The sequence below is a fragment of the Lytechinus pictus genome, chromosome 15, assembly GCF_037042905.1.
Source record: "Lytechinus pictus isolate F3 Inbred chromosome 15, Lp3.0, whole genome shotgun sequence".
Taxonomy (NCBI): domain Eukaryota; kingdom Metazoa; phylum Echinodermata; class Echinoidea; order Temnopleuroida; family Toxopneustidae; genus Lytechinus; species Lytechinus pictus.
This window is the reverse complement of record NC_087259.1, coordinates 20,930,206-20,943,634: the sequence shown is the minus strand read 5'-3', so window position 1 is coordinate 20,943,634 and position 13,429 is coordinate 20,930,206. Positions and strand designations below refer to the sequence as shown.

Below are 13,429 nucleotides of genomic sequence, written 5' to 3'. Positions count from 1 at the left end.
TATATATATATATATATATATATATATATCTCAAAATAGTTCAAAATAGTTCTTTTCGGAGGAGGTTATAAAGCCGCGGAAGAGAGGAAACTCGCTAAACTTCGAGCCATTATTCATAGCCGAAGTTTTCAGTATGGCCTAAACAAGGATCTGTCTTGGCTGGACAAATACAATTTTTATAAATAATTTCAGGAATTTCTCATAGGTTTATTATCATTATTATTGCTCTACTCTCCTCCATACATATTAACAGTTGATTTCAAGATAGAGTGATTTGGGAGGTCATTGTCACCTCCTTTAATAGTAATTTATTTTCTTGATATATAAGCCTTTATCCATTCTATTCTTGCATTTTCATGATTGTGGTGGCGTCATAATAAGTGATTGTTACGTAACAATGATATCCTCACGCGATAATTTTTACAGCCTGCGCCTCCAATATGCTTTTTTTATATTATTATTATGATGGTGATGCTGTTTTGTGCGCGGTTCCATGACTACCACAATCATGAATGTTATTATTTCACCCGGCCCCTTAACAAGTATTGGTATGTGAAACCCTATACCCTTAACAAGTATTGGAAATAAAACGACACCCTTGGCAAGTATTCCCTAAATTGAACCCCTAAACAAGTACAGCGATATTTTAATTGTTATAAGTCACGGAGGTCGGTTTTACATTTACCTATACATCATTGGGTTTAGTACGGCCCACATCCCACACCTCGCGCGAATCAAATCGGACTCTAAACACGTATATATATAATATAGTGTTAACTGTTGGGGCAAAAAGTAAATCCTTTATAAAACATTTTAGTCATTTTTATACCCTCGCAAATTTGACCCTAAACACGTAGCTTTCCTAGCAAAATAGATACCCTTTCTTCAAACACGTAGCTTTCCTAGCGAAATAGATACCCTTTTTTCATTTATTATTTTTTTTGACACCCTTATTACGTTACGTACGTAACGTGCCTATCTTGAAAAAGACATCCCTTTTACGTGTTTTTTTTTGGTCGCGCATGGCAGGCGCGTAGCCAGGGGCGTAGCCCAAAAAAAAAAAACGCTCCCTCCAAATAAAAAGAAGAGGAAAAGGAGAAAAAGCGAAAGGAGAAAAAGGAAGAAAGGTATAGCTTAGTCCAAAAAAAATATCAAAATTGCAATTCCCTTTTGTTTCCCACATTTTTTTCTACTCCGTTTTTCCCCTTCCCGGCTGTGGGAATCGTATATTCTTGCCAAAAATTAAGTACAAAGTATACATAGGTGTAAAGAGTATAAAAAGTATTTTTTTTTTTTATTTCATTGACACAAATTTTGTCTCTTCTTTTCGGAGCGGGTAAACATTACCGTCACTCCCCGAGTCCCCAACTGCTATTTCTTCCGCTTTCAGCAAGAATTTTGGGCAAAGTATCTGCTTAAAGGAGAAGGCATTAAACTCGTGCCGTTCTATATGCAAAAATATGTACGATATCAAACTTTATTCTTTATTGCTGCACATCCATCTCCAGTCTTGTTTTGCGCCATTGATTTGAAATTTTGAACATCACTGAAGTAATCAACCAAAAGGAAGCGCTTAATATGAGCGAAATTACACATTTTTTTCCCCAAAATAAATGAGGTTTCCGTGCTTCGCGAGCATGGGAAAGGAAAAGTCATTCTTCTAGTGCACCATCCCTTTCACATTTTGAGGTCATTTTTCTTCTGAATCGAGTTATATATAAATAATATCAAAATTAAAACAGGTTAAAGTTTCGGAGAAATTTCTAAAATTCAGAGCTTCAACGCCATTCGCGGGAAGGAATATAGGGCCTATTTCCTTCCTGTATATATACCCGTCTTCTACTCTGTTTGGCGACTTGATCGAGTTAACGAAATTTAATGTGGATAAACTTTTTACAATTAAATCTGCTGTGACCAAGGTAGTCATAATAATCATTTCTGTCTCTATTTTTATAAAACGTTTAAGCTTCCGCGCTTCTCGCGCTGAGAGGAATTATTTCAAACTCTTCAGTCTTTTCCCATTTTTGGGCGCTCATAATTTCTTTCGAAAACAAATTTGTTTTCATCACAGCAAGTCAATATTCGAGTTGATAAGGGTACTAGAGACGCAAGAGATGCCTTCTTTTGATTTGAATTTGATGAGATGGAGGGGAAAAACTCCCCCCCCCTCCCTGCACCCTCCCCCTCCTCTGTAAGTGTTGGCAGGTTGGCATGCTTCGCGTGTACTTACCGCCCTCCAAAATTAAATCCTGGCTATGTGGTACGTTGGCGCATGGTATCCACTCGTCAATGTAAGTCCCCCAGGATATTTTAGCATTGCATGATTATAATGTTTTCAAGTTGTCAAAATCATTTTGGGGGGAAATCGATATGTTCCCCCAATATTTTCATCCCCACCCCAGGAACGACACCTCTGCTTAGAATTACTTGAATCTATACATACTCTATTGTGTATAGAATTATGTGTTTACAATACTAATAATTTATTGTGTAGACTTACAGGACAGCGATCATAATCTTCTGCAGCCTATCTGCATGTTTAGTATCCTATACAGAAAGTGAAAGACGTTGTCGATTTATATTAGGAAGTTCATAAGAAAGGTCTCTAAATAAAAGTCTCTAAGTTTTGGAAATGTGTTTTTTTTTCACTCGTTCACTTTGCTCACTCGATAATAAATGAAACACCTGGAGATAGTACATTCTTGTCCACTTTATCGTGAAGTAAGATCACGTGCCCTCATCTAAGTGTATAACATGGTTATGAAAAACATTCTCACGTATTTTGAATATGTGATTTTTTCGCTCGGTCGCTACACTAACTTGCATAGCAGGCCTAATATTTTGGCCCGGGGGGGCCACTTACATTGACGAGTGGATACCATGCGCGACCAAAAAAACACGTAAAAAGGATGTCTTTTTCACGACAGGGCACGTTACGTACGTAACGTGATAAGGGTGTCAAAAACACAAAAATAATGAAAAAAGGGTATCTATTTCGCTATGAAAATTACGTGTTTAGGGTAGAATTCGCGGGGATGATAAAACAAAATTAAAATGTTTTATAAAGGATGTCCTTTTTGCCCCAACACTTCGTGTTTAGAGTCCGATTTGCGCGAGGTGTAGAAGGTGGGGTCGTACTAAACCAATAAGGTAAAGCCGACGACCGAAGGTTAAGGACCCGTAACAATCAAACATTCCTGTACTTGTTTAGGGGTTCATTTTAGGGAACATTTGCCAAGAGTATCGTTTTGTTTCCAATACTTGTTAAGGGTAGGGTTTCACACGCCAATACTTGTTAAGGGGTGCATTTTCAGAATATGGAAATTACGTGTTTAGGGTGCTTTTCGAGACACCATGGTCGCGCATGGTATCCACTCGTGAATGGAAGTGGCCCCCCCGGGTATTTTGGAGACTGGAATGGGGGCCTAGCCTAGCTGCTAGGTCAGATCAGAATAGTCTCCTATGCTGCCCACTAAGAACACTATGCTACCCACAATAGGCCATTTTCATTTTATTGAATAAACCAACGTCAAGGCTCAAGCCCGGCCCAGATTGAAGCCCCACCAAAATTTTTAGTCTAGAACCACGCCAGATATGCATTAATCGAACGTAGAGGGCCTTGTGAACACGAAGTTCATCAAAAATCAAGTCAGACAAAAAAGTCAGAAGGCCAAGAAACAGATTTCTGAGCTTGCCTGAAATTTCTCCGTCCCTGGTTTGATTTTTATCGATAAAGGTGATCTGGAGCATACTGGTAAGCAAAAGGCCTCACAATTTTGGGACCAAATTAATGGTCCTGACCTGAATTATGCACAGGACCCTAGTTTTGCATTGCCATAATTGCATTCCGGTCCCATATGCTTTATTCTGTGTTAGTATTAGCCAGACAGTGTTATTATACTAGATACGAGTGGTGCTGGTGTGGAGCACTCCTAGTATGGTAGTGGATCGTATTACCGAACACTTATCATGAATTCAATCATATCAAACACATTATTCTCATAAAATTCACCAAACTTTGAACATAAATACACAATTACCTACAAAATATAAATATGTAAAAATTTTGCCGAAATCGTTTTTCCTTTTTATGATATTAGCTTCTAATCGGACCCCTCTTCGCACGTGAAATATTTTGGTCACTTGAAAAAGGTATCGTATTACCGAACGTGTGTTTTCTATGGGAAAAGTTGAGAAAACAACAAAAACACTTATGAGCTATTTTGACCATATTTTATTATTGTTAGAATATTAAGACTTTGAAAATGTATTTTTGACCATTTTTCATCAATTTCTATTCAAGTTCTCTTTGGAAGGATGTTGCAAAATTTTGAGCGTATGAATTTATTTTCTGATGCGTATGATGCGTGCGTTCGGTAATACAAGGCCGGTCGGTAATACAATCACTCACTATACTAACCCAGAGAGCTCCCGCCCGCACAGCGGGCGGGAGCCCAGAAGCTTGCCGTGTATTTTACCATTGTCACCGGACTAGGGTGATTTATGGTCTAAATATTTCTCCAAATGAATTGTGAAAACAGAAAGTATACAATTACCATGATTATATGGATGAAGGTCTAACGAGTGGCAGATTCCTGACATCTGGGCACAGTCTGGAACCTCAAAAAAACGAAAAGTTCTCTCCTTCTACCCCGTCTCGATCGGCCATTTTTGTTAAAAATCGTAACAAAATGGCCGATCGAGACTGGGTAGAAGGAGAGAACTTTTCGTTTTTTTGAGGTTCCAGACTGTGCCCAGATGTCAGGAATCTGCCACTCGTTAGACCTTCATCCATATAATCGTGGTAATTGTATACTTTCCGTTTTCACAATTCATTTGGAGAAATATTTAGACCATAAATCACCCTAGTCCGGTGACAATGGTAAAATACACGGTAAGCTTCTGGGCTCCCGCCCGCTACGCGGGCGGGAGCTCTCTGGGTTATCCTAGTACCAATGCACTCTAGGCGACACCCCAATACTTACCCGTGCTAATAAACTGGGACTCCACTCACGCGCATTTGGGCCGCCCTAGCTTAGAACTAAGCAATATTATCTAGAAATTGTTACATTGTAGTCATTAAATATGTTCTATTAAATAAATTGATAATGTTTAATCGGTACTCACCGGTTCTTTTGTTGCATTTTCAGACCATTTCTCACAATTCTTCGTAAATATTTGCGGCAAATTTTGTCGCCATAGACAGCTTAGCATCCATCTTTATTGATAAATGGAGCGCCCTTTACGATAGTTGTTAATGCCGCGGAGAAATCGTTAGGCATTTTGGCCTGTGTTCAAGGCGTTCTTTCTGTTTTATTTTTTATATTGAAGATTGTGCATTTGTTGAATAGCGCCGTCTACGTCAGGTATGAGATCGAGTGTATAAATACACTCTTCCAAAATAATTATGATTCCGACCTGGTGCTGTTTAACTTCAATCTCTTTCACCTAAATTAGCGATGAATGCTAGCATTATAAAATATATATTATTAACGTCTGACGAAAAGAATAACCAACCGATCAGCTGACGAGAACGCGAATCACGTGATCTTCATATCAGCTTCGATCGCGAGTCAAAAGAGAAGAGCAGCTGCCCAGAAAATCAGGAAAAAGCCGTGAAAATGTAAGTTCCCCTTCATTTCTTTCATTTTTTTGTTGTTGCTAACGATGCATTTACACTATAAAATTATAATTTAAATAAGAGAAAGGAATATAGCTTGTACTTGTGATATAATATATAAATATCCTGTTCTCAGAGATTTCTAACCAAAAATACTACTGATGTCGCCTATGAGGTCCATACATGTAATGTTGGACCTCATTGGTACTAGGAGTGGTACCAATGAGGTCCAAACATTAACATGTATGGACCTCATAGGCGACAATGCGTTAAAAACAGGTTAGAACTTCTAAACGTACTGTTTCCTGCACCCAAGTATGATATTACTCCCAAAATATGAGTTTTTTCCTCGTTTGTTTATCATTTATTAAAAGATTGCCCATTAAATATATTCCTATTCCTAATTTGAATTTAATAAAATAAAGGGAAACTTACATTTGAGTCATTTTTCGATCTTTTTTTGGCAGTCAGTCCGGTCACCGTCGAGTGCGATCAAAGCGGTATGAAGCTGATTTTCAGATCACGTGATACGTGTGGTCATCACCTGATCAATCGACTATCCTTTTTTAAAGACCGCAACAATTATAAATTTTATTATAAAATATATATAGAATGAATAATTGCATGATATTATATATATTTCTACAATTAAAAATATTTTGTGATATGAATTTAATATTTGACGTAAAAATCACTATTTAACAAAATATTTATTAAAAATAAAAAATCAAACAAAATAAAAACGCCTTGGACACAGTGCAAAAAACCTAACAATTTGGCCGCGTTCTTAACAACTATCGTAAGGGGCGCTCTATTTATAAATAAAGTTGCATATGTAGCTGTCTACCGCGACAGGAACAGCCGCAGAATTGAAGCCAGAAGCGTGGGAAATTGCCAGAAAATTCAAGAAAAGAACCGGTGAGTACCAATTTAACAGTACTAATTTATTAAGTAACATTTATTGAATCATTACAAGATTTATTTTTTAGTAAAACAAAGCTTAGTTCTAAGCTAGGGCGGCCCAAATGCGCGTGAGTGGAGTCCCAGTTTATTAGCACGGGTAAGTATTGGGGTGTCGCCTAGAGTGGTGTGGAGCACTGCACTGGTGCATGGTTTGACTCTTTGAGTCATTGCATGTGATAAAATCATGAAATAGAAATAAACTTCTATATCTTCATCACATGTTAACTTCACGTTAATGTGCCCTGATATGAGTATAACTGTATGTATGATTCAGAGTCAGCTGTTTAGAGACAATTGATTGGATAAGATATGATTTATTTAGATCTAGTTCTACAATCGATATTCACAGAAAGTCGTCACAGTAATAAAAATCTAACTTTATGTTAATTTGGTTTATGAAGGGGAAGTTCACCCTGACAAAAAATGGTTTTAATAGAAGCAGTAGGTAAGAGTTCCATATGCACCCCCCACTAAAATTGAAAATAAAAACATGGAGAAGTTTCAGTATAATAATATATCTAGCCCTAATATCGAACATATATGATGGGGAAGTGGAAATACATACCAAAATATGGCTTTATTCCGTCAAATTTCGAGCGAGATCTTGTGCGTGTAATTGTCCATAGACATCGGTTTATTTAGTCAGTAAAGGGTCTGCGAGTCAAGACTAGTCGAACTATCGGCTGATAATCGTAAAAATACCCTTACCAGTATCAGCGCTTCTTGCTAGCATAGCGGGAAAGGTCTTGACTGCAGATCAACCGAGGTGAGTTCGAGTCCCAACTAAGGTAAGCAACAGTAAAAAAATGATAGAAAAATCTGAAGGGAACGAACCGGAAGTCTCAACAATCTTTTGTTATTTTTGGTGGGGGGTGCATATGGAACTCTTTCCGAAGCAGTAAAAATAAAGAAACTAGTAAAAAGTAGTATTATTATATTAGACTGGTGAAAACTTAGATGAAAATTTATCAAAGAACATAATTATTATTTTTCAAACTTAATAAACATGATAAACTTTGAAGTTTTATTTGTGACACATGCAAGCTTTTTTAGTTCCTTCATACAGTAATATTAATTCCATAAATCATTTTTTTCATGGAACATAATGAATAAAAATAGTTTTCTTATATAAGGGAGGATTGGACGAGGTGTTTGATGATAACTGCTGCACAAATACATTTTTTTTTTTTTTAGAAAGTGGCCTTTTTTTCTTTATATCATACAACATATTGTAGGAGCTGCTTATCCGTCATGTCAGAAAATCAATATTTCAAAAGTTCATAACTGTTATTCTGAGAAAAAAAATATTATCCAGTCTGTCCAACACAAAAAGTAGATTAAAAATGGTACATGTAATTAATGAGAGAGCACGGATGTCCAAAACAATGCTTTTTGTTTGTAATGTATGCGCAGTTATGTTAAGATGGGGAAAGTCAGGATCACCCCCATCTCAACAGCATGCCAGCATTACAAACAACTTGATAAATTTTATTGAATGAAAATCAATTTTTTAAATGAAAACTCTGTATTTGAATAAAGAAAATGTTTTTCTTAAATTTTATGTAATTATTTTTCTTCCTTTATTTATTTCCCTAAATAGGAGGAAAGCAATGTAGAGTACTTTATACCATTGGTCCAGTTTGCACTAGACCTGATCAAGAGATATCTTGGATTGGTCTAAGAAAATATATCCTCACACAAGACTTGAGATCTGGAGATTCTTGTGAAAAAGTAATGGAGAAGAGTATCACTTAGTAGATAAGCCATTGTACTGTCCACAAACCAATGGTTTAACAGAACATTTTCGCTTGAATGATGCTGAGTTTGCTGACCTGATCAAACTTGTATTTCTCAGCCAGCGGTGTATGCAGACATCAGGAACAGTGGCGCATCGATTCCTGAGCCGGCGGACCGTAGATCCGGAGTCCCGGCAGTTCATCCGGGAGCGGTACCAGGACACGTCGGTTGTCATCTTCAAGGAGCAGCAGAAGAAATACCAGGAGGAGTACCAACGTCGTCGTCCTCCCAAACCCCAGGACGAGACTGACAAAGCGGAACCGAGCATGGTCAAGTACGGTCGGTACGGCAACGAGAGTATCACTGTGAGTCATGTTGGGCAGGATGTGGTGAAAAGGGACAACCATGTTGTGCAATCTACTGTGTGTTCTGTCATGTAGCATCATGGCAGAGGTATCAATTAAATTTCAAACCCATGAGACATAATGTTCTTCAGTGTCATAGTATTCAGAATAATGAAGTACACATCTTTCTTAGCTATCTCAATTGTAATATCCATTCCCAAATATTCAACAACAACAACAAAATGGGAAATAGTTGTTCTTTTCCATTCCAAGAAGATTAAAGATAAATCATATGTATTCAGCAGGGCTGCACAATATTACATGTGTAGGTATTTGATTATCATCACCTAATGTTCACCTTTGATATCCTGATCTGTTAGTGTTCAGGTTGAGGGAGGCACAGAATTGAGGTCTATCCATTTCCAGACAAGCAAGAAAAAGAGGGGGAGGGGGGGTTCTTGATCAAAAGTAGGATACAATTGCGAATAAAGAGGTTCTGAACCACCCTCACCCTAAAAAGGATAAAATTTGAAGGATAAAAATGACAAAATAGTGAGAGGCAATGCTGATTTGGGGCAAAAGATAGAGCGGATTCCCCCTGTGACTATGCTCCCACCCTCACCCGCACCTACCTACTGACTCTTGTATTATTTTCTAAAGGCATATTGGTAACAGGTCGGCATTGACTGTTGGGAAACCTAAAGATTTATATTTGAATCTGTAATTGCATCGTTCTGTGTGATAAGTACTGGTACTTTTCATGAAACCTTGCGTACCATTATATCAGCTGGTATGATATTTGGTATCACAACTACTTCAGGAAGTGATGTATTTATTTGAATTCCTTATCTTTCTTGTACTCTGATATCACGCTGAATTTGATGTGCAGATGTAATCTTCGTTTTATTCAAAAGTAAAGTTAAAAAGTGAGATTATTACAGAGAGATAAGATTCATTAACTTAAATTGGTCCAATTGATTGATTGATACATTAGTTTACATACTGTTTTTCTACCTTGAATTGTAGTATTGTACCTTGACTGTTTAGAAATTCCATGTTATTTTCAGCTCTTATTTATGAGTGGATGTTGATTATTAGGGTCAGCTTTACTAATAGTGTGATGAAATTATTAAATGCAACATGAAGAATTTCATTTTATCTATCTTTCATTGGTGGTTAAACATTCTAATACACACTGAGACAAAGCAGACTAAAATAATAAAAAACAGTATAAACATGGCAATTGGCAAATATATAGGGATTTGTTTCGATAGAAAACTACAAACAGATTTTTACTGAGTAATGTCTACTACTGTACTAGTATGCATACAGATTATGATGTTTGATATGGGAATTGTTAGACAAGAAACATTCAATAAATCAAAGATTTGTTTTGTTGAGGTTTTTTCCCCTAGCTTTTTGTGCTTAAGATGTCTAACATCATCGTACCTGTACTTAATTAATTGTGTGCCCTGGGATCCGTTGCAGAAATAGTTGCGTTTAAACGAAAGTCAAAAAATCAATCGCAAGTCCCAAATGCGTGCTGTTGATTGGTTGAAAATCAAGTTGTGCATGATTTTTAGAGTTGCGATTGATTGCAACTCTTTCTGCAACGGGCCCCAGGGGCCCGCTGCTCCAATAATGACTTTAAAAATTATCCAAATCTGCAGATCTTATAGATGTATGAACCTGCACATTAATTGTACAGTGTGTAAAGCATTTTATGTACGTAAGTTTCATTCGGGACTATATATTCATGTATATATTTCAAAAGAGGTTGATGCACTTAAATAGCAATATAGAATAATCAATAGATGTATTTGTACTGAAGATTTATACTGGAGAATTTTGTACAAGTTGGAGCATGTAGATTAGTGTACTTAACTAAGGCAGTGTTTAGTGGATATGTATTATATCAATAACTTGTTCAGATGTTTAGTATCTTCTAGATAGAGATTTCATTGAGAAAGAGAGAAGGAAAGAAAAGGGATGATGCATTAGCTTTTCGTCAAATTCAAAGTACCATGAAATCATAAGAGTCAAATATCATTCATGTCTCTTATTTTTGCCACATCTTGCCTGAATTTGTTTTTGTCAATCAATATCGTAACCTTGACTTCTAAACTGTTTCAAAATTCTGCATATGTGAATAATATCCTTTAACCTTATGCAACTGATAAAGTATTCTTAGTGCATTTTTGTGTATTATAATAATAGGTATTACATTTCTGCATTTTCTTGTTTTCTTTCATTTCCTTTCTTCAAAATCTTATCCAAATTTCATACCAAAATTGAATGCATGTACTGTAATACTTTGCAAACATAATTGAATAATGTCTTACTAAAGGTAAATTCATCCTCTTTTCTTTGGTCTGTTGTGCATATTGATTGGCAATAACTATGGCCCATATTATGGGCAGTATTCTCTTATATAGTGCAATAATTGTACAGCGATTGAAGTTTATTTATGTTTTCAGTGACTGGGTATGGTTAAGATCTTAGACATGATTTAAACAATACATGGATTTGAATAGTTAATTTGTTTATTTCAAACAGAAGTGATAGATAAGTTCTTTAATATGCAACATTTATCTGTTATGATAAGTGCATAACAATTAGTGTAGTTCTTCATATGCAAATTATGTATTTTGTATTTTTAAATAACCAACTTTGAAAAAAAAACAGAGATGAGTAGTGGAAAAGTTTGAACAAATTCTGACTAACAACAAAATTATGATATTATTAAAGTTGTAGAAACCCATGATTATCACAAAACTGTGGCTGTTGAAAATAACTTACCACAAAGTTTATGTCATTGGAATGTGAGGTAAGAAGTACTCCATAAATTTCATTATTATATCCCGAAACAAAATATTTTCAAGTATTTTACTCAGAATTGTATTGTCCTTTTGTTAGGACTGACGCTATATATTTGATCACCCCCTAAGTTATAGAGGAGAAAACTAGAAAATTATTTTAACAAAGTGCAGGACTAATGGGATATGGATAGATCCTTCCTATTTGTTACAATCTACCCTTCAAATTGCTAATTTGTGAGATTTACAGAGTTTTAGTCATCTCATTTTTCAATCACCAAAACTTGTGTTCATGGTCCAATTTCTTTCAACCTTTCTGCTTTCTGTTTTAGGTTTTCATCTTTCATACAATTCATTTTATATTCAAAGGAAATAGATTTCATTTTAATTGTCAATGGTCATTGCTTTGTAGGTTTATGATTATGAAGGATGTCAACTGTCAATGTGATATAGGCCTATCCTGAATTTGAATTTCTGAAGTTACACTTCCAAATTAGGAAACAGTTTATACCATGTCTAGAAATATGACTAAAATATTTCTTTTTTGTTGATGGCACTGTTCTAAAGCATGTTCAATATCTTCATGTAATTTTTTTTGGCATTACCTGTCATGCAAACATTCATTTATCTATTTGTATGAAATTTATTGGAAATCTGATGTTAGATTTATTTATAATGATGATGAACATTATACAAGCTCTATTATTTCTGTACATACTTTTTGAACAGCTGGAAATAGGAAAATGTTTTGAGAGTTATATTATATTATATTGTATCAAATACATGTAGATTTATGTCCCTAGTGATCATTGCCATTTTGAAAAGAAAAACAACACTTTTAGGTGGAAAATATGTGAATTATTATTTTCAATGTGTTTTCCCATCAGAATGCTTTCATTTAAGTTCACAAAGTAAGTTTTGTGTAAAATTTGAATGCTGAAATTGATGCTTATGAAAACAGCCGCATAGTCCTCAAGTATTATTAAGCCGTCATGGAGCTGGTCAAAGCAAACATTTGAAATATTTCATTGATGATAGAAGAGGTTGAAGAAGAATCTGTTTTCATTAGATATTTATTGTTTGTTTTATTAGTAATGTTCTCAATGAGATTATTCACCACTACATGGAGTATATCAAGGGTGTTTGGACATTACCACATTCCAAATTTTTCAGGTCAAATAAGAATATCCCAGTGCATAACAGAATAATGTGGTCTCTGTACAAGGCCTTATATGTCTATATTTTTAGGACTGAAATGCTGAAAATTTGATCAAAATTGGATAACAAATAACAAAGTTATTGAATTTTCAAGATTTGCATTATTTCAGTGAAACAGTTCTAGGCATGTATTTATGAATATTCATAAGATGGGCTGATGCGTTCATATCCCCACTTGTTCTTTTGTATTTTCATATATGAAATTAGGTTTATTAAAAAAAAAATTCTACCAAGAACTAAAACAATTGGATTGACAACTGATTAAGTGCATTAGTTATCTATTGCCGTATTTTATTTCATCATAATGGAGACACATCATTTACACATGTATGAAAAAAATGAAACATTTATGATTTCATGTAATAACATAAGAAAAAGAAAAGTGGGGATGTGACATCATCAGCCCACCTAATGAATATTCAAGACGATGTGCAAATAACTGTTTTCACAAAATATTGATAAACTTTAGAATTCAATATTTTTGTTATTTGTTATCTGATTTTGATGAAATTTTCAGCATTTTGCTGTGTGAATTTTACTATATTTATTTAGATATAAATATTTTCAGCCTGGACCACCCCTTTAACAGCACAACTGGAAAAAATTAAAGGTGGGCACACCACATTTCTAAGGCCAATGGTAGGAGCACCAAGGCCAGGCAACATGACATCCATGTTTATTGTAAAAATACCTGAATAAATAAAGAATATTGGTGAAGGTTTAAGGAAAAT

At 35.3% G+C, this 13,429-nt stretch overlaps 1 long non-coding RNA gene across 1 annotated transcript; it reads left to right on the top strand.

Moving 5' to 3' along the window:
* The first annotated feature begins 3,618 nt into the window (after window positions 1-3,618).
* Window positions 3,619-12,912, top strand: LOC129277159 (uncharacterized). Its single transcript, XR_010295939.1, has 3 exons — window positions 3,619-3,754; window positions 8,184-10,131; window positions 10,288-12,912. It is a non-coding gene; the product is annotated as an uncharacterized LOC129277159 (long non-coding RNA).
* Window positions 12,913-13,429: the final 517 nt, after the last annotated feature.